Genomic DNA, 7,395 nt, shown 5'->3' on the forward strand with positions numbered 1-7,395 from the left:
ATCCGGGGTCTTGTAAACTTCTCAAGCTTCCCAGATCCTGTGTGCTGCCTTCTCTTCCTCCTCCTCCTCCTCTTCCTCCTCCTCCTCCTCCTCTTCCTCCTCCTCCTTCTCTTTCTCTTCCTCCTCCTCCTCTTCTTCCTCTTCCTCCTCTTCCTCCTCCTCCTCTTCTTCCTCCTCCTCCTCCTCTTCTTCCTCCTCCTCTTCCTCCTCCTCTTCTTCCTCCTCCTCCTCTTCCTCCTCCTCTTCCTCCTCCTCCTTCTCTTTCTCTTTCTCCTCCTTCTCCTCTTCCTTCTCTTCTTCCTCTTCCTTCTCTTCCTCTTCCTTTTCCCTCCTGGGAGGACTTTCATTCACAGGAAATAGCTGCGTAATGCTCTTTTATTTGACTCTCCCTTAATTCTTTTATTTTTCACTCTTTGATCACTGAGCTACATTTTTCATACCTGACCTTTCACATCCAATTGTCTTCATCAAACATCTGCATAATAATCTTAACACCCTTAATATAATCTGGGTCTCAGGTGCACCATTCTCTGCCCAGCACCACATACAAATGAGCACTGGCCAGCAACCGAAGGGAATTTTACACATATTCCAATCTTCCTGGATCACTCAAAGACTATTAATAGGGATCCAAGCTAATGTGTACGGATATTCTCTGTGAAATTCCCCATCTCTCCTCTCGGTCCTCACTTTGCCAACCCTGCCAAACTTTCAACACCCTATCAGAAAGTCATGTGGTTCTCCTCCAAACCATCAAGCCCAGAAACCCTAAACCCCACCTATTTTTCTTCTGCCCAGCTATTGGCTGTCAACAACTTTATTTACCAGTCAAAAATAACTTGGGAACAAGGTCACATAACTACACTTGGGTCTGTGTGAGGACTCTCTTGTCGCTAGGGAACCAGGTCTCAGGGGCCTGGCACTTAACGTTACACTAGACGACAAAAGGGCAAATCTCACCCGCTCCTCCCTTCTCTCCATTCCTTCCCATGTCTGTTCTTTGCTTCCACTCAGCTTCTTTCTCTGCCTCCCATTCTGTTTCCAAGATCTTGATTCCACATATGCGAAATCGAACCTCCAGACTTCGCAAACTGAACCAAGAGAAGGAGGTCACAACAGCCTGGAAGAACGAATCTCTTTATTACAGCCATTCATGTGGTTAGAAATTTCTGCCTATCATAAAAAAAAAAAAAAAAATACGGTTCCTTAGGAACATCCCGAGTGGGGAGTGGGGAGTGGGGAGGAGTTGGCTTTAGATCTTTAGGTACATAACTCCCATCTACACAATAAGTGATAACACCCATTACTGAGTAATGTGCCTGCTGCAACTGCAGACAGAGGAAGAGGTTAGCTCCCTCCTGTGGTTCCTTAGGTGTAAATGGGGTGATGAGCTATGTCTTGCTCACCTCACAGGATCTCTCTAGGGATCAAATTAACAAATGCACAGCAAAGACCTTTAAATGCTACAAGCACCTGCTGATCACTCTTGGGGGAGGTGTATCTCAGCAAATACAGAAACCTGACCCTGGTCTTATTTGTGCGCAATACCTTGGTTATAACAGTGCTCATAAAATAGCTAATACTTTTGTGGACCAATTATAAGGGTGTAAAAATATATCCTTCTCCACTTCTCCCTGCCACCAAAATAACACACATTTTTTCAGCAAAGCAAATTCTACTTCAAATTCATAGTAAAGGATTTTTTTTATCTAATCCATACCTAGAGAAATAAGGCAAATATAGCTTTAGCTCAGTGGTTCTCTCTCTCTCTCTCTCTCTCACACACACACACACACACACACACACACACACACGCATGCACAGTACCTCAGGTAGCCCAAGCTGGCATGACATTTCAATTCTGTCTTCCAAATGCGGATATTGCAACTGTGTGTCACCATGATTGCTTCATGCATTGCTAGGAATTGAACCCAAGGCCTTGTGCATGCTAGACAAGTGCTCTGCAAACTAAGCTATCAACCCATTCAAAGCATAACTGACAAAGTGGGGTTCCTATGCCTCAGAACTATGAAGAGCTACCTACTTCAAAAGGCAGAAGAGCAGGGCACAATGTTTCTAACTCTGGTTCACCCTCAACTCGGCCTTCTCAATCTGAACTGAAGCATGAGAAAGTCAAACACGTAAGGATGACATGGGGGCTGAGAGAGGAAGAAACATGATTCTCCTATGTCTGTCCTAGTTTTATTTCTATTACCTTGATAATAACATTCTGACCAAAATCAGCTTGGGGAGGAAAAAAGGCCTTATTGAGTTTACAGTTTCAGGGTTTACACCCATGGTAGCAAAGGGTTAAGGCAGAAACTTAAAGTCTTACATCCATAGTCAAGAGCAGAGAGAAAGAAGTGCACCTATGCTCTCTCCTTTCTGGGATGTTCATGCTCAGCTGGTTTTCTTCACTTATACAACCCAGGAGCATCTGCCCAAGGAATGACACAGCTCACAGTGGGCTGGATCTTCGCACATCAATCAACAAACAAGAAAATCTCCCAAAGACAAGCCTACAGGCCAACCTGATCTAGGAAATTCATCAAAGCAGGTGCTCTTCCCAGGTGATTCTAGGATTCTAAGTTCTAGTAAGTTAACAATTTAAAACTAACAAGCCTTTGTATAGAACATGACCTACCTGTATTTAGACACTTAGGGACAAGAAAATGAAGAAGACAACGGTAGCACCGAATAAAGCATCAACAGAAGGAGGTTCTGGTCCACTGTGAGATCTAGGATGTCTCTTCCCAAATACCATCACCTCATTCCAACCTTCAAGGTAATAGTGGTTGGAGAAGGGATCTTAATAGTTACATCATGCGGAATTAGCTCCCTTACTCATCGAGATTCCAGAAAGCTTGCCTCCCTCCTTGTTCGCCCACCATAGAAAGAGATGAGAAGACAGTTGTCCACAAACCAAACACAGGACTTTTCTCCCTTGATCCTGAACATCTCAGAATCCAGACATCTGGAAAGAGGATACAAGACACATGGAGCACAACCTCCCCGCGCTTGGTTTGAAAAAAAGATTTTGTTTTCTTTTTCATTATGTGTATTTATGTGTGGATATACGAACTGAGTTCATGTGTCTACAGAGGCCATACAGGGTGTTAGCCCTTGTATCTGGAGTGACAGTTGTGAGTTACCACGCAGGGCTGGAAACCAAAGTTGAGTCCTCTGCAAGAACAAGTGCTCTGAACCATTGAGCCTTTCCTCCCTCCCTAGTCTTTGATTTTGTTGTTGTTGTTGTTGTTGTTGTTGTTGTTTTAACAACCCAAGCTAAGCCATACTTCCCTTTGGTTCAGTGTTCTTCTCCCACCCATTTTGTTTGAGAAGAAACCACATATGACCTAAGTACTGTCAAGGGAGAGCAGTTGTGGTTCACAAACCAGACCTGGTACGAGAAGTCACAAGTAGAGAAGGGTCAGGACAAGCAGGAGCCACAGAGCTTTAAAGGGCAGGCCCCTCAAGATGAACCAATGAGGAACTTCTTTAGAGTAGGGGGTCCTAAATCATGAGAGGGTATCACATTAGAAGGTATGAGGGTCTGGTTGTGGAACATTCTAGAAACCTTAGGAATATTCATAATGGGCTACCCTGTAAGAATGGTCACTGAAGTTGTTTTCATAATTTCTCATTACTGAGACTAAATGTCTAACAAAAACCAACGTAAAGGAGGAAGGGTTTGCTCTTGCTCACAGACTAAGAAGGGATATAGCCTATCTTGGCAGAAGACACATATGCTGGTTAGTTTTTACTGGCAGCTTGGCATAACCAAGGGTAACCTGGAAAGAGGAGGTCTCAGCTGAGGGATGATCCAGATCCGACTGGCTTGTAGCAGGGTCTTTAGAGAATTGTCCTGATTGTTGATTGATGTGGGAGGGCTCAGCCCACTGTGAGCAGTTGCCACCCCTGAGCAGGTGGTCCTGAGTTGTATCCGAAAACTGGCTGAGCGTGAGCCAGAGAACGCAAGCCAGAGAGTAGCCGCCCTCCATGGTTTTTGCTTCAATTCCTGCCCTGACTTCTCTCGATGATGGACTGGGCCCGAGAAGTGAATGCTGAAACATACCCTTTCCTCCCCTAAGTTGATTTGGAGGTAGAGGGAGGAAGTCTGAAGTAGGGTAACATTTGAGTGATGAGTGGATGAGGCAGCCTGGAGGAAGTCAGCCAGGAAGAAGTCAGCCTGGAGGAAGTCAGCCTGGAGGAAGTCAGCCTGGAGGAAGTCAGTCAAGAGGAAGTCAGACTGGAGGAAGTCAGTCTGGAGGAAGTCAGCCTGGAGGAAGTAAGACAGCTTGGAGGAAGTCAGCCAGAAAGAAGTCAGACTGGAGGAAGTCAGCCTGGAGGAAGTCAGTCAAGAGGAAGTCAGACTGGAGGAAGTCAGACTGGAGGAAGTCAGCCTGGAGGAAGGAAGTGGGCCTGGAGAAAGTAAGACAGCTTGGAGGAAATCAGCCAGTAAGAAGTAAGACTGGAGGAAGTCAGCCTGGAAGAAGTCAACCTAGAGGAAGTCAGCCTGGAGGAACTAAGTCAGCTTGAAGTAAGTTAACCAAGAGGAAATCAGTGTGGAGGAAGTCCCCTGGGGGAAGTCAGCCTAGGATGAGTCAACCAAGGAGGAAGTAAACCATTCTGAAGAAAGGAGGTCAGCCTGGAGGAAGGAAGTCACAGAGAAGGAAGTCAGCCAGGAGGGGTCTACTAGAGGATGAAGTCAGACAAAAGAGAGGAGGCTGGGGACAGACTTTTGGAGCCCTGAGGCCACGGGAGAGACTCGGCCTTCACTCCTATAAGGCTGAGGGAAGGTTCTGAGTGGAAAGGAGATCTGTCCTGACCTAACATGTGGGTACTCTGCTGTGCGTAGACAGAAAGTCAACAAAGAGGCCTTCAAGATGGTTCAGTTGGTAAAACCTGATGGCCTGGGTTTGAACCATGTAAAAAGAAGCATGTGTCTGTACTACCAGTGTTCCTGTGATGGGAGGAGAGGCTGAGGTAGGAGACCATCCTGGAAAACAGCCTGAGTATATGCAACTCAGCAGAATCAAGAGAAGAGAGAGACCACTCCGGAAAGTTAACTTTGTCCTTCACACAAGTATCTGCGAAATCTCTATCTCTCTATTTCTATCTCTATCTCTCTCTTTCACACACATACACACACACATGCATGCTATAATAAGAAATAAAAACAAATAAATGAATTTTTAGAAGACAATCGGCAAGGCAGAGGTCAGGGAAGTGAAGATTTTGCTATTTCAAAACTGGAGGAGATAACGGTGGCTTAGCCGGGGAGGCAGCAGGAGGTGAGAGACACACACCCAGTGTGCTCAGAGCATGGAGGTTCCAGCCAGTGCCTTTCCTAAGAAAAGCTGGAAGAGGACAAGAGACATCAGAAAGATGTCAAGGTTTCGGTGCCATACTATGACAATCATATTAACCACAATGCCATGCCAGTATCTGTGGCAGAGAGACTATAGGAGAGTCACTTCCATGTCAGATACCATTGACAATCGGGGTGGTGATAGAGAAGGCACAATGGACATAAAAGTCAGGAATTCAGAGACCAGGTCACTGAGGCAGATCCAGGCATTGAACCTGAGAATTAGTAGGCTACTCCCTCTGACATGATAGACACAGGGATTTCAGGTGGTCAGTCCCGTGAACTCTGAATTATGGGAAAACCCATCGTCCAAGAAACACCAGGTTAGTAATGAAAACGCTCTCTATAGGACAACACCTTGTCGAGAGACCTTCAGCAACCCCAGGGGGCACTAAGGAAGCCTAACATTCATCTCCTACCTACTGTGAGCAAATACAAGGCACGGGGAACTCCTCCTCCAGTCCACTCACCCCAATGGCTCCATGGCAGCTGTCTGGGAGCAAGCCGAGCAGTGAATGAGACTGGTTTGCTTACGGTTTGCTCGGGAAGCAGAAAGCACATGATTGACTAATATTCTCCAGATCCTCTAACCCCCGGGAGCTGAGGACCATGAACAGATTAAGAAGCAAATCACCTGCTGATATTTACAGAACATCAGTATGCAGGGGCTGCTGGGAGAGGAGGGATGTTTAAGGGAAGTCTTAGTTGAGCTTTTGAGAAGCCCAAGACAAAGATTTGTCAGCAAGTATGCAGAGTGTGGCGCTCAAAAGGAACCAGCGGGGGGGTGGGGCAGAAAATGAGTGTGTTAATGATTTGTCCACCAGGACTAGATTCAGTTTCTCCAAAGACCTGTCTTAGAGAGTATTAAAATCACTCATGTAAAGAACACTCCCAGGAGTGAAGAAAAAATAGACTCTATATCTCCCAGTTCTCATGAATGAGCAGTGAGGGTCCTCCTTTAGATCTTAACTTCTGGGTATCTCCAGCCTGTCCCTGCTTTGAGCAGACCTCTCTCCTGTGACCTCCATCAGAGAGCTGGGACATTCACAGTAGGAAGCTGTCAGCGTGTGCTTAAACCAGAATACCAAAGAGTGCAGCTTGTGTTGACCATGTGGCTTCCTGGACCACCTGGACTCCCTGCAGTGGGCGGGGGCAGGGGGAGGCTCCTGTGTGTGCTTTAGATGCTGGAGGACCGCTTTATAACAGCGAGTAGGACAGCTGATTCCTGGCATTTCTGTAAACAGAGATGTTCAAATGCCAGGTAAAGACCCACTTCAACCGAGGGAGGTACACGTGGTGTTCTCTGCTGGAGGACCAGAGTTATAGCAACTTCCAATTAGTGTCAGAAGTTTGTGGTGCATTGGGAAGAATTCATCATCACCCTGACATCTACCAAAACTCAATTCCTGGAATTTGATGAGTGTTTAAGAAAGTGTAGAAACAGTGACGGAGGTTAGGTCCCAGGGCAGGAGGGTTTTCACTCGCAGAACTACGATCCCTGCATGTGTGCATGCGTGCGTGCACCCGTGCGCACGTGAACATATGCTGAGCACAGTCTCCTGACAATCCGCCCTCACTGGCAAGTCCCTTTTCAGCTTCATAAGGCTCGAAGTTAAAGGGTCTACCCCAAGAGTTGTCATTCATCAGGCATGAACAGACTACCCCTTAACTCTCTCCCAACCACACTCCTCCCAGCCACACACCCCGCTCCAGCCATACCCCTCCCAGCTTTGGTCTGCAGGAACACTGCCTTATGTAAAAAGCTGGAATTTTCAAGTGATCTCGTTAGCCAGTACTGATTTGCATATAAAATTTCCTCCTGGAGAGCGTGTGTGTTGAACACTTTGCCCTGAGCTGGTGGGCTACAGCTGATGCTATTTGGGAAGATTCTGAGCCATTGAGGAGGCAGGACCTAACTGGAGGAAGGAGGCCATCGAGTTACCCTTTGAAAGTTATTCCTTGCTCCTCCTTCTCCTTCTCCTTCTCCTTCTCCTTCTCCTTCCCCTTCCCCTTCCCCTTCCCCT

The sequence above is a fragment of the Grammomys surdaster genome, unplaced genomic scaffold (genome assembly GCF_004785775.1).
Source record: "Grammomys surdaster isolate TR1022 unplaced genomic scaffold, NIH_TR_1.0 169, whole genome shotgun sequence".
NCBI classification, from domain to species: domain Eukaryota; kingdom Metazoa; phylum Chordata; class Mammalia; order Rodentia; family Muridae; genus Grammomys; species Grammomys surdaster.